Below are 14,589 nucleotides of genomic sequence, written 5' to 3' on the forward strand. Positions count from 1 at the left end.
TGTTGGGAATTTTTTTGGACAATATTTCAGGCCCCTGTTGGAAGAATTTAGTGTACGTTTTTGTTATTGAGAAAGGTGCTGTTTTAAAAGGAAGGAAGAGGAAAAAGCACCCTAAATCCAGAGGGAAACCCTGATATACCCCATCGATCAAAACACCATCCTTTTAAGAATGCTTAGTTGTAAATCTGAATGAAACTCAAGCAAGAATTTTGTAGACAGCCATCTCATCTCACTGATCCCAAATGGATTCTGTTTTCATTCAAACATCACACACAATGGGGAGGGGGGGGAAGCATGTATTCATATACATATACACACATACTCACAGCTCATCTCTATTTAAGGCAGCTCCAAAGACAAGGCCAACTTATGAACAGAGAGGTCTTCATTCATAAACTACAGTACCAACTATCACACACCCACACTTTGCACATCCCACTCCTACCACCTTTCACCCTAATTAATCCCAAAGTCCAGATGGAGCAGCCTTGCACCTCAAAGATTTTCCAAGTGACATGCAAACTTTTCATTATCAGACCCCTCCCTGGATTAGATGACTCGCTCTGAAGACTTCTAAGAAAATCTCACAAGTTTCCCTATTTACCACGTCAAGCTGTTAGCCAAGTTCTAAGTTCCCATCATAGGAAGGACTAGATCTCAACGTAACAATAATAAGGAGAAGGTGGAGAGAGTAGTATATTCACCTAAAAATAACAGACTCAAGGGGTTGGCAAATTGGCCCATGGGCCAAATCTGGCCCTCTGCCTTTTTTGGTATGGTCTATGAGCTGAGAACAGAACCTGTGGATACGGCCCCTGGGCCATAGTTCACCAACCTCTGATCTAGACTGTAAGCTGTTTGACAGCAGGGACCTATCTTGTTTATCTTTGCATTTACTGTGACACCTTGCACAGTGGTTGGCACATACTAAGCGCCCAATAAATGTCTGTGGAATGATTTGCTGCTGTTGTTTGTCCTTCGTTCTCAAAGAGGACCAATGACATCAGGAGGGTGACATCTTGAATTACAAGTGAATTGGATTTAAGTGAGGCAGAGCTGTGCAAAGTCATCAGCCTCACTCTCTCCTCCAGAGAGTCACCGGAGTCCAGTGGTATAGGTCAGGACAACTGCGGATGACCCTCCTTTGAATGAACCAATGGAATTAATGAATGAAATAAACAGCTTTGCCAAAAAAAAATCCATAGAACCTGATATTTTGCCTCTCAATGCCCCAAGTAACTCTGAGATTACAAGTAACAGATGAGTTACGGATCTGTATCGATATTTTGACAGAGTTTTCACAGGGGTAGTATTCCAACATAGATGAAATTCCGTCTGCACCAACAATATGTTAACTCTTTGAGGCATCTGTGATCTCATTGATTTGGGTACTTCCTCCAAGGACGCAGATTGCAACTCATCCATGAATGCCCATCCTATGCAATCTTTAAGCATTTTGTCCTATTAAATCCTACAGGGAGGGGCTATTTCATTTTCAGAGGCCCCTCTTCTACCTCGCTCCCCATCACACAGATGCCAATGGAGGACAATGACTCTTCAATGCTTATCACTTGCTCTGGATTCAATTCATGCATGAGCAGGCTGCTTCCTTTTTCAATCAAATAACTCTTTGATATCTGCTACATTACTTGCTTTGCACAATTATTCTCTGGTCACAAAAATAACAATGACAGCTCATTTTTGTAGTGCCTTACAATTCATGAAGCTTTTTCCTTACAACCATTTTGTAATCTGGGTAGTATAAGTTCTTTTTTTGCAGGGAAAGGAGAAAAAGGCACCTGAATCCAGGTGTGCCTGATTCCAAGTCCAGTTCTCTATCTGCTCTGTTCAAGCTGCCTCTCAGCATAAATATTATGTCCACTTTAAGGGTGAGGAAACTGACTTCACTCAGGCTTGTTAAGAATCAATCAATCAACAAGCATTTATTAGGTACCTACTGTGTGATGAGTAGGACAGGAAGATGCCAACGTGGATAGAACACCAGAATAACAGGCCTAGAGTCAGGAAGACCTGAGTTCAAATCCAGCCTCAGATACTTATTAGCAATGTGACCCTGGGCAAGCCACTTAACCTTGTTTGCCTCAGTTTCCACATCTGTAAAATGAGCTGGAGAAGGGAATAGCAAATTACTGCAGTCTGTTTGCCAAGAAAACCTCAAATGGGATCATGAAGAATTGGAAAATGACTGAAATGACTGAACAATAATAACAAAACAGGACAGGCACTGTACCAGATGCTGGGAATACAAAGAACACAAAGAAAAAAGTTCCAGGTCTCAAGGAGCTCATACATTTTAATGAGGGAGATAACATGTACATATGGAGACATACACAAAACATATACATACAAAATAGATCCTCGGAGTTGGAGGGACTAAGAAAGGCTACATGTAGAAGATGACACTTGAGATGAGTCATGAAGTAAATCAGGAATTCCAAAAGACAGAGATAAGTAGGGAGCATATTCCAGGCATGGGGAAGAGCCAGTGTAAAAACACAAAGCTGGGAGAAAGAATGTCAAGTGTGAGAAACAGCTAAGGAGGCAGCCGGGCTTGACTGTAGAGATGTAGAGGACAGTGATGTGCACAAAGGCTGAAAAGATAGGTTGGGGATAACCTATAAAAAGCTTTAAATGGCTGAGTTAGAATTAAAACCCAGGTATCCAGATTCCCACTGCAGTGTTCTTTCCCAGCAGAGTACTGAGTCTAACAAGCAAAGGAGTCAACTCACAGAATGTACTCACAGAATGCTTTCTGGTACAAGTGGGAAGAAGAACCCACCTTGATGCTTAAATCATTCCCCTTCATCCACCACCACCAAAAGAAAAAGGAAAACCTTCACTCCCATATTACACCAGCCAGCTATCAATGCGGTACCCAAATATTAGGACAAGCCCACGCTCATTTACCACCCCAGAGAACAGAAGTGGAAAGCAGAAGGCACAAAACACTGGTACATACCCATACTTATTACATTTGACACATTCATACACAAACTATTGATACAACCCACAAACACACCCCACATACAAAGTAAGTGGAAATCCAGCCCATGCACATGGTGTGTGTATGTGTGTGTGTGTGTATACGTGTGAAACACACACACATACACACACACACATACACACACACACACACACACACACACCCCACTCCAGACAAGCCTATGAGTTTTTCTATTGGTGTGTGTATGAACATGTGTGTATGTGTTGTATGTGTGTGTTTTATTCAGAGACTGGTGATGCTTTGGATTATGAAGTTTCCATGGTTACCCTCCATGGAGGGATCTGGGGTAATTGAACTCTTGGGGTTCACAATTCAACAGATGCTGCCTGCTCATGCCTGCTCAGCCCTTCCCTCTTCCTTCTTTCTATGTTTGGCCACCGATCGTTTCCTGTAATTTCCATCGGAGTAAGTCCTTCCCCTTTCTGGGATATTCTGTTATCACAATGGAAAGAGGGGATTGAAAATTCCAGATTCCAATATCAGAAGCACCTTGGCAAAGCTCCAGCCTAGTTCCTGGAGGGAGCCATCCTCTGTTCCCATCTTCCCTCTCCCTGCCTCAGGCAAAAAGGCATTCACAAAGGAATGGAAGAAAATTCCCCCTCCTATTAATTCACTGAAAGAACCTAAGGGAACAGAATGGTCAGTACTCTAGGGACTCACAACCCACTCTGAGGCACTTAATGAAGTCATGAGGACAGTTATATTCCCTCCACACTACTGCCTGAATTCTAACGACAGAAATAATAGTAACTTGCTATTCTCTGTATAGCACTTAATTTTCAAAGCACACGCACATAATCAAATTGGATGCTTATGAGAAACCTGTGCAGTAGGTGGTACAAGTAGTATTAACCTCGTCCTATGTATGAAGAAAGTAAGACTTGACAAAAGTTCAGTGACCTATCAGTCACGCAATCAATTTGTATTTACTAAGCACCTACTATGTGCCAAGCTAAGTGTTAGGGATGCAAGACAAAAATGAAATAGTCTTTGCACTCGAGAAGCTTGCATTCTATGGAATGAAATGGACGTGCATTTAACAAGTGCTTATAATTTGTCAAACATTGTACTAAGCCTTGTCCCTGCCCTTCAATACCTCCCATTCTATTTAGCAAATAAATAGGAAGGAAGAAAACAAGCATTAATTAATGTGCCAGGCACTCTGCTAAGCACTCTATAAATATCCCATTTGATCCTCACAACAACCCTGGGAGGTAGGTGCTATTATTATTCCCATTTTAGAGATGAGAAAAGTGAAGCAATCAGAAGTTAAGTGACTTACCCAGGGTCACACAGCTAATCAGTGTCTGAGAACAGATTTGAACTCAAGTCTTCCTGACTCTTTATTCAATGATCTATCCACTGAGACACCTAACTGCCTCTAAGGCATACAATGCCTATAGAAGGATTCACTTTCAGAGTAGATGACAAAGTCTAGGAGTCCTTAGGGTATAACAGCAAGTAAGGTAGATTTAAAGGGCAAATGGTAAGGTCCCGTGGACACTTCCCCCTACATGCCATCTTGACTATTAACTACAATAAGGGCAGCAGTGTGGCTGAGCAGTGGAAGGGAGTGGGGAAAGAAGGCAGCAGCTTTGTACAATAACCTTAAAAAAAAATCTTTTTCACTGGAGTTCCCCTTCTCCACCTCCTCAGGTTTTGTTGTCCACATCCAACAGGGAGATGACACATAAGTAAGTACAAAATTGGAGCAGCTAGATTGCACAATGGGTAGAGTGCCTGAAGTCAGGAAGACCTAAGTTCAAATCCAGCCTCAGGCACTTACTGGTTGTGTGACTCTGGGCAAGTCATTTAACTGCTGTCTGCCTCAGTTTCCTCATCTATAAAATGAGCTGAAGAAGGAAGTGCCAAACCACTCCAGTATCTTTGCAAACCAAACCCCGAAATGGGGTCACCAAGAATCGGACACAACTAAAATGACTGAATAACCACAACATATAAGAAATAAATAAAAGATATTTTGGTAGGGAGGATCACAAGCACATCAGTGACCTCTGACTCTTAATTACCAAATCCAATGGTCTTCTCTTAATCCTCATCCTCTCTGACCTTTTTGCAGCATTTGTTACTGTTGACAGTTTTCTCCTCCTAAAATTTTTCTCTCTGGGTTTTCCTAACACTACCTTCTTTTAGTTCTTCTCCTAAGAGCTTCTTCTCAGTCTCCTTTGCTGGATCTTCATCTATATCCTCTCCCTTTGCCCCTAAGCCTCTGTCTTAGACCTTCTCTTCTCCCTCTAAAATGTCTCACTTCAGCAATTTCATCAGCTCTCATGGGCTTGATCATTATTTCTATGTAGAGACTGCCAGATCTATACATCCAGCCCACCTCTCCCTCCTGAGCTATAGTCTCATATTACTGCTTGACTTTAACACATTTCAAACTGGAAGCTTCATAAACATTTCAAACCCATCATTTAATAAAAGAAAACCTTTCTTCATGATCTTATCCCCAAACTCACCCTTCTTCTGAGCTTCTCTATTTCTATGGCAAGCCATAATGTATAGTGGACACGGCCCTGGACTTAGAATCAAGACTTATCCAAGGTCATACAGTATGATATTTGAACTCAGATCCTCCTTGTTCAAAGTGTAGCATTCTATCCACTGTGCATTCATGTGGAAGGTAATCTAAGCTAAGTTTCAAAGGAAATAAGGGATTCTCCATAAAATGGAGATGAGGATGGAAAACATTCTAGGCATGGGGGATGGCCATTGAAAAGGCATGGGGATGGGGGATGGCAGATGGAATATTGTGTGTGAGGAAGTGAGCAAGTCCCCTCCCTGAAGGCATTTACTTTATCCTGTCCCAACTGCACCATCTCCTTTGCCTCCCCCTAAAAAAAAAAAAGTCTTATCTTTTGGTGATTGTTTATTTGCAAAGAAATATTCTGGGAAATCTGCAAAGCTGCATCATATTGAATATTCTCATCCTTGGTTAGCCAACAAATAAGGATCATGGGTTTATTATCTGATTAAAGGAGGACAAGTCAGAGATAACCTTCACGGGAATCAGGCTTCTCTTGGTCTGGACCAGACTGGGGCAGCCCTCAAGGAGGTTGGAGCTAGACTGTATGTACTAGACTACACATTCCCGACTGTGAGAAATGAAATTTGGATTTGACTGGCTTGTTTGGGCTTTAGTGGGAATGACACACTGAAAAGGAAGTCTTATTGAAAAGAAACAAAACTGAAATTTTAAAGTCACATAAAAATTTGTAGAAGGATATATTTTCACACTACATATTCCTGTGTGTCTGCAATAAATTTCCCAATATAGAACCAACAACAGCAGACAAAAATTTTCACAAGACATCAAGAGGTAAAATGACTTCCCCAAAGTCAAAGCCATTATGTGCCAGAAGTGGGATTTGAACCTAGGTTTTCCTCACTCTAAGGCTGGCTCTTCAAGATGCTCTCTCTCCTGCCTGGGATGGTGAGAGGGTAATAATAACTCATATTTTAGTAGCTTCTTAGGATGGGGACTGGAACTGTCATTCCTTCAGCATAAGGAGCTAACTACATGAGGAAACTCTCTCTTTTAATGAAAGTTGGCATCTTCTCTGCAGCTTGTAATCAGAGAGTGGCCTAGAAAGCTGAGAGCCTAAGTGGCCTGCCCAATCTGTGGCAGAGATGGGACTTGAACCAAGAGTCTTTCTGGTTTCAAGTTCAGCTCTCCATCCAGTATGCCACGCTGCCTCCCATGGGATATAGCCACTGAACAGAGTAGATATTTAATAAATGTTTGTTGAGTTGAATTGAGATAATTAGCCTTTTGAGATTTTTTTTAAGATAGTTCAACTTGTGAAATAGTTCTGTACAGTCTATTAGGTGTTTTTCTTCCCCCGCCCCCATGAGGTAGGTTTTATAGATATCAACCCCATTTTACAAATGATGGAACAGGTTCGGTGGAGTAAGCTTACCCAAGGTCACAAAGCTGCATCAGGGTGCTTCCATTTCCAATACATCACTCTAGTTAAATAGGCATTGCCTCAGACAAACTGAGACCTGGGAAAGAAAGACCTTAGGTTAAAAAGGCCAAGGTCACCCACTGCCTCCTGGGCCATCACCAGTTATCTTGATTTTGTCTGGTCACTGGAGTCTGATGACTTTGGAGGAGAGAGTGAGGCTGATGGCTTTGCACAACCCTGCCTCATTTAAATCTAATTCACATTCAAGTCAAGACAAGTCATGATGTCATTGATCCTCTTCTCTTCAAGAATGAAGAATGAACAATCAACCTGGTTAAGCTCTCATCACTTCAAATCTAGACTATTGTAATCACCTCCTAATTGTTCTCCCTGCCTTAAGTTCTTTCTACCCCAATCCATCTTGCACACAGCTACCAAGGTGATGTTTCTAAAGTGACCAAGTTAATCTCCTGTTCAATAAGCTCCAAGGTTCCCTATTACCTCTAGGATCAAACGCAAACTCCTTTCTTTAACATTTAAAGTCCTCTATAACCTTTTTCCCTTACACCTTTCTATACCTTACTCCCCTTCACATGCCGTATGGTCCAGCCAAATTAGTGTTCTTGATGTTGCTCATGCACCACATTCCATCTTTCATCTGTGTCTTTGCAGTGGCTACTCCCCACGTCTGGAATGCACTCCATCTCCACTACTGCCCCTTACCATCCCTAGTCTCCTTCCAAACTCAGCTGAAAGGCCACTGCCTACATAAGGCCTTTCCTGATTCTCACCCCTCCTCTCTCACTTCAAGCTTCTAGTGCCCCCCAAAATATACGAAATATATGTATATATATATATATATATATATATTATACATATATGCATACAAACACACACACATATGTGTGTATGTATGTATTTTGCCCTAACAATTAACACCAAGAAAACACAGGTGCTCCACCAGCCAGCACCACACCATCCATATGTAGAACCATCAGTTACAGCAAATGGAGAAGTTTTGAATACGGTCGATAAGTTCACTTACCTTGGCAGTATACTTTCCAGGGATATACACAGTGAAATGAGGTTGACACACTCATTGCCAGAGCTAGCTCAGTGTTTGGGAGGCTGTGAAGGAAAATGTGGGAGAGAAGAGGTGTTAGGCTACCTACCAAACTGAAAGTCTACAGAGTGGTTGTGCTGACCTCATTGTTGTATGCCTGTGAAACCTAGACAGTCTACCAGCACCATGCCAGGAAACTGAATCACTCCCATTTAAACTGTCTTGGGAAGATTCTGAAGATCAGGGTAAGATACTGGACACTGAGGTCCTTTCTCGAACTAACCTGCCAAGCATTCAAACTCTACTGTAAAGACCACAACTCTGATGGGCTGGCCACATTGTCCAAATGCCAAACGTATGCTTGCCTAAAAGACCGTTTGGGGGAGAACTCACACGAGGCAAGTGTTCACATCGTGGTCAGAAGAAGCAATACAAGGAAACTCTCAAAGTCTTTCTGAGGAACTTTGTAATTGATTTCATGGCATAGGAGACTGAGCATAGGACCACTGAGCATGGCATGCCCTCATCAAAGAAGGTGCTGTGCTCTATGAGCAAAGCAGAATGGAAGTAGCTCAAAAGAAACCAGAGATCTGTACATATGGAGAATCCATCCCAAATGTTCATATAGCCTATTTGTGCTGACCTGTGGTAGAGCATTCTGAGCTCATATGGCTCTGGTCAGCCACAGCTGGACACACTCTAACTTGACACTAACACAGTGATGTCATTTTGGTCCTCTTTGAGAACGAAGGACAATAATCAACCAACCATACATTTATACACATACGTGTTGTTGGAAGCTTCATGTGGTCAGGGGAGCTTCCATTTCTGTCTTTGTATTCTTAGTGCCTGGCACAGAGGAGGCACTTAAAAAAGGCTTGTTGGTTGATTAACAGTAAGTAGCAGATCCCAGGTTTAAATGCAAGTCCAAGTTCAAGCACAGTGTTCTCTGTCCTCTATTTCTCCACCATTACACAATTTCAGGGCTGGTCTTGATTGAAGTCTTTGGAATCAGTCAGTCAACAAGGGTTTGGGAAGCATTTACCCTGTTCTAAGTTTTGAGTAAGCAAATACAAACAAAAAGAATGGCAATCCCTGACCTCAAGGAAATTACGATCTAAAGGAGGAAGAGAACATATAAAAGGGAACTAATAAGTTGGAGGTGCGAAGGAAGGGTCCAGAGAGTCAAAATTAGCGCTAGGAGAAGGATAAGGCCAGTTGGCCAGGGCACTCCCCCGAAATGGAAGCCCCAGGAGAAACTCACCAATAGAAAAAGAGTGCCACAGGATTGGAGGGAGCAGATTCAATCAAACTAAATTCAACACACATTATTAAGTGCCTGCTCTATTCAGAGCATGATGACTTTGTGGAGGTTTGATTATTACCCTACTACGTTTAAGCCAAAGCTGACAACTTCAATCCTCGAAATCACTACTTGTTTTTCAATTGACTTGGAGGGGAAAAAAGAGTACTGAAAACCCCCAGGATCTATGTCATATTAACTGAACGACTCCCCTCCTACCTTCCCCATCTCACTTCACCAAGCCCAACCTCACACGCCTACCTGGTGGCTTCCATTTCTCCAACCCCGAGTATTCCGTGGAAATATACCAACCAAGTCAGATCTTTGAAGGAAACTCTCCCCTCTCCCCACCCCCAGGTCTCTCCATTCATCAGCCAGACACTTCATTTCCAAGGACAACTGGTCTGATTCATTATCCATTCTGTTCATGTGGAGTCTTGAGAGAAAGAGGTGGGGGAAACGGGGGAGTTAATCTAATGGAAGCAGAATCAAATAAATAGGAATTCATTTCTATTGACTGGGGATAGAAGCTGTCTTCGCCCATTTCTCTGAAAACCCCAGGCAGTGTGCTCAATAGCCTCTGCCTGAGCCCTGTGGAAGCTCAACTTGAGATTATCCCAGTCAAATGTTAGGGCCAGTCTGATACACCTCCTGTCATGGGATCATAGATTCCAAGACCTTGGGATTCAGGGCTGGAAGGGCTCATAGAGAACATCTAACTCATCTTCCTTATTTTCCACAGGAGGAAAATAAGACCCCAAGAAGTGAAGGATATACTCAAAATCACCCAGAAATCAATCAACAAGCATTTATTCAGTACCTGCTGTGTGCTAGGTACTGTGCTGGGCATAGAAAGCAAATGGCTAAACCAAAATTCAAACTCAGATACTCTACCTCTGAACCCATTGCCCTGCCCACTATCCCATAACTTCTGCTGCTCTGGGATTATGAGAGGTCCATTCAATTGTTCTTTTCCCCTCTGTTCTCTTCCCACCCCCAACTCCAATGCCACAATTTCTATGTCTGTCCTTTCAGGATCAGGAAATGAACTACCAAGGGTGAGCCCCTTTCTGTGGACATATTCAGATTTCCTAAAATGTCTCCATTTGTCTGAAAAATTAAGGCTGAGGAAACCCCTGGGGCTGAAGAAAAGGACACAGTTCTCAGTGCCAGCTCTCCAGAGAAGAAAGAAAATGGAAGCCACAGGCTCGCCTGATTCCAATTCAAGCCCCAGGTTGATTGAACGAAAGAGTGAGACAATCTTAGAAGGATTAAATATCTTCTTCCCCTCTGCTACCAGGCAAGTTGTCCTTAGAGCCTAAAGCTCTGACTGAGGCTTCAATTAATTAAGTTAAATGATGGAACACTTCCTCCAAAGATGAGAGCCTCTATCCATTCTCCATAAGTCTGTGAAACACTGCTGTTGGAATTCAACAGGTATAGACTCTTCTGTAACCTTATTTGTGGAGCGGGGGGGGGGGGGGGGCAATAAGAGTGTGAATTGCAGTAAGAGAAAAGAATACTCCCTCAGTCATCACTATGAGTCACAAATACCACCTGGATGATGCCCCTTTTTAGACGCACTGGAAGTCAATGTGTCATGGCATAGTGACAATGAGCTTTCTTTTGAAGAGAGGAATAAAAAAAGGTGAAAGGTAAACCTCATTCCCTACCTGAGACCCACATTTCCTGAGCCATTCATGAGCTTATCATATGTAATCTCTTCCCATTAAGCAGCCCTCTCCTCCTCAACAAGGGTCATGTCATTACAAGGTGGCACTGGAGAGAGGTGGGATGCTATAGGAGTAGGAATGAGGAAATGGGCAGACATAACTTGATGGAAGTGACATAGGATGCAGCAGGGCTTTTTCAGAAATAGTGGAGGAGAGACAAAGAAAACAAAATAGCTATCAGAACACAGGGAGACTACTGCTAATCATCTCAGATATAAGATCTCATGATGAGACTATGATAGGGTAATATGCACACTCTGACCCCACTATCTCAGGGTCAGGACAATTATGCTTCCCTCTCATTGTTTTCAGGTACTCTTAGATGGTGGGGATGCCTCTTTTCTCTGCCATCAATCAGCTTGAGCTATTCCCAATTGTGTTCTCCCCATTTGTTAAGCACCAGTAACTGGCACCCCAGTTCCACTACACCACTTCATATCAATTGACTTTTACGAAGGGATATCATACAAACACTTGGAGATATAATTCTTTCATACCACCCTGTCTTTGGGGCATTCAAGGGGAGGGAATTAAGCTTACTACTTAGCTCCATTTCTACATATCATTGGTTCCTCCAAATTTGTGTCCAGGTTAGGGCAAGATGAATCCTTCTACTGGGCTCAAGTTTCAACAATTGATCCTTGCTCCCTATTCCTCAGAGCCTTAATAACTGTAACACACAGCCTGGATTCCCACTCTTGGATTCCTATAATGTGTGCTTGTGACCTAGATAAGAGAGTCCACTCTTTGCACCTAGAAAAGAAAAGTGCAAGTTAAAAAGCCAAGGAGTGCCTGTTTCTGGGGATACTTATATGGCCACCTAGGCCATTCCACTTGAAGTCTCCCAAGATGTGAATGCTACAGCACAGCGGACAAAGATGATTCAGGTTTTTTGACGAGGTCAACAGTTTTGGCTACACAGCCAATAGAGAAAAGGATCTTCTCAACCTCATGGTTAGCAAGGATTTGTTCCGTAAAATTTGGATTCAGTCAAAAGGCCACACTTAAGGATTTAGAAGGATTTAGATGTGGCCGTAAGGCTACAGGTTACCCACGCCTAGCTTAGACCATCTGGTTTTCCATGGACAATTTGCAGAAAAATAACAAGATAGAGGATAATAATACATGTGGCAGCACAAAGTGGAGTTAGTGTTCTCTCAATTCCCACACCAAACCAACTCCATTTTGTAACTGGTCTTCACTCCATGTCATCAGTCTGGGCAAGCTCCTGACTCCTATTGCAATAGCAAGGTTGTGCCTCAAGGGCAAGAGTAATTTCATGAAGCCAACAGCTGAGCAATTAATCAAGCAACAAGCGTTTATTAAGCACTTAACATGTAACAAGCACAAACACAAAAGTGAAATAACCCCTACCCTCAAGGACCTTACATTCTATGGGGAGGAAAAGCATGTACAGCTACAACACATATACAAGAAAGAAAATGTATACATATAAGTCAGTCAATCAATAGATACTGCAATTTCATTAGTACAAGGAACTCCTAGGTAAGGAAACTCCTTCTACCAATGCAGGTTGGTACCCTCTCTGCAACTTATATAGCTTTAAAAAGTTTCCTAGAGAACTGAGAGATTAAGTAGTTTGGGTCCCACATCCAATCTGTATCACAGGCAGGGCCTGAACCCAGGTTTCCCTAGCTTTGAGTCCAACTGTCTATCTGCTAAACCACATGTAGAAGTTTGTACAAAATAAGCATTACAAAATAGCTATGAAATGAGTGCAAGGTGTCATATGTAAGGAACAGTTAGAAGACTAACTTGGCTCTACCAAAAAATATATGAATAGGAATGATGTATGATAAGGCTAAAAAGGTTATTTGGAAATAATAATACTTTTGCATTTATATGGCATTTACTATATGCTAAGTACTTTATAATTATTATTTCATTTGAGCCTCACAATAACCCTGAGAAGATAGGTGCTATTATTACTCCCATTTTACAGATGAGGAAACTGAGGAAAACAGTGGTTAAGTGACTTGCCCAGGCTCACACAGCTACTTCATATCTGAGGCTAGATTTGAACACAGGTCTTCCTGACTCCAGGTCCAGGGCTCTTTCCACTTCATCACCTAGCTACCAGGTTGTAATATGAATGTATAAAGCATTGTAGAAGCTGGAGGAGTGACCAGAACACAGCATCCAGTGATGGGAAGAGAGTATCATCCAGGTCAAGAATCAACAATTGATCTGGATGAGTGGAAGGCTCTGAACAATCCTTAAAGAGTTTGACTCTAAGCACATGAACTAAGTATCTTAAAACTATTAGGCTGACTTGTAGACAAAAATGGGTCTGGGATTAGGAAAACTATAGACATTCGGCCCAAGTAAGAATTGTTTTAATAAAGGTGTTTTTTTATTGCTTTGGCTTTTGTGATTATAAGGAAAGAACTACATATAAGTATGCCATGTGATGGACTCCATGTTGCCACACTTCCATGTCACTGAATTCCACTGGAAAACAGCAGGGAAGGGAAGAAGGCAAAGTTTTTCTCAGTGAAGACACCAGATATAATACTATAAATGAATAAACCCATAAACATCTAAATTGTCACTAAGCTCATGAGAAGAGTGCTGCCACCCACAAAATGGGGTGGGACAAGATGATAAACATCCACACCTCTCTAAGCATCACAGAGAGCTTGAAGTTTCCCAGTTTCCCCCAGAGTGCTCCTAGTGTTTGGGCAAAATACATAACCACCTAGGTCATCCATCCCAAATGTAATTTGTCTGGGCCTATTGACTTGAACTCCTCTAGGGCAACTAGGTATTCTGTTATTGTCTGCTTACTTAGCATAGATTTCAACCTTCTGTTGTTTTTTCCTGCCCTTTCCAATCCAAAGATCATTCTCCTTGGCAGAAAAATAAAAACAAATCAAAAAAAGTTGACTGGTTCTGCCTTTTCGCCATCATCTATTATCATCATTCTACACACCCCAATATACCTTATACAGTTAACCTTTCCATGAAACTCCTCTTACGCACAAAATAACTAAGCCAGCTCTTTTGTTGCCCTTAGCATTCCTTGAAAGCCTCAGCTCATTGAACAATCTGGAGCTCCTGACAGTATTTTTACAAGACTGTGCTGTGCTTTTGTATTCATTTCCCATTACTTGCCTTTGCTTTCACTTACATCTTCTGCACATCTTCTTCAAATGTAATCTGGCCATTGAGTTCTCTGTGTTGGTCTTTTTTTTTTTTTGACAATTCCCCATTTTTATTTTCATTGAAATTACTTTTTCTTTGTGTTGTCAAAATTTTCTTCTTGAGAGCTTCTTCTTCTCCTAGGAGTTCTTCCCCTATATCATTTTAAGCCCTTAGAATCTACTTATCCTTCCTCAGAACCCCTTTGAAATCTATTATGCAACAGTCTACACTGCCCAATGTTTCTCTCTTCTGTCATAAATTATGAGATAGAATAGTCAATTCCCTTCAAAGTTCCCATCATTTTCACTTCAGCAACCAACTCTTTCCAACTGATAAAAATCTGGTCCAATATAGCAAGTCCTCTACTAGAT

This window comes from Phascolarctos cinereus, unplaced genomic scaffold, assembly GCF_003287225.1.
Source record: "Phascolarctos cinereus isolate Bilbo 61053 unplaced genomic scaffold, phaCin_HiC Scaffold_5;HRSCAF=322, whole genome shotgun sequence".
Classification (NCBI taxonomy): Eukaryota; Metazoa; Chordata; class Mammalia; order Diprotodontia; family Phascolarctidae; genus Phascolarctos; species Phascolarctos cinereus.